The sequence below is a fragment of the Morone saxatilis genome, unplaced genomic scaffold (assembly GCF_004916995.1).
Source record: "Morone saxatilis isolate NCDOM2014 unplaced genomic scaffold, NCSU_SB_2.0 Contig8, whole genome shotgun sequence".
Taxonomy (NCBI): domain Eukaryota; kingdom Metazoa; phylum Chordata; class Actinopteri; family Moronidae; genus Morone; species Morone saxatilis.
Window position 1 is genome coordinate 27,182,628 of NW_023340257.1, and position 514 is coordinate 27,183,141.

The following is a 514-nucleotide window of genomic DNA, read 5'->3' on the forward strand; positions in this document are numbered from 1 at the left end:
TGACGGACTTGTTGCTAAAAGAAGCTAACTGCTGCTAACCAGTCCCTCTAGGAAGTTGCGAATTTTGCGCCACCTTTTGTCCAATCACCGCAACTTTTCCGCATATTTAACCAATCGTTGTAGTTTCCAGTGAGTCCCCCTGCATAAAACATACGTCAGCAAACTACTACACATTTTATTCGAACTGGAACAAGTTGCCTTTGATTTGTTGAAACTGCTTTTACAATTTTCACTTTCCTAAAAACATCGCAACATGCATCCAATTTTTTAGAAAAGATGCGATCAAATCAGACATTTTACGCTGCAACAATCCCAAAAAAAGCCTGTGAAATCTTCAAGGGACTGGTTAACGGTAATCTGCTGTTAGCTAATTAGCTTGTGCAGCGAACGTTAGCAGACTAAGCCTGTAGTCAAACTGTCCTCGGTCAGCATCAGACACTGCATTCAGTCCCGGTCTGGACCTGCTGTTCACTGGGAGCTCCCAGTTCGACAGAGTCTGCTAATGGATCCACTA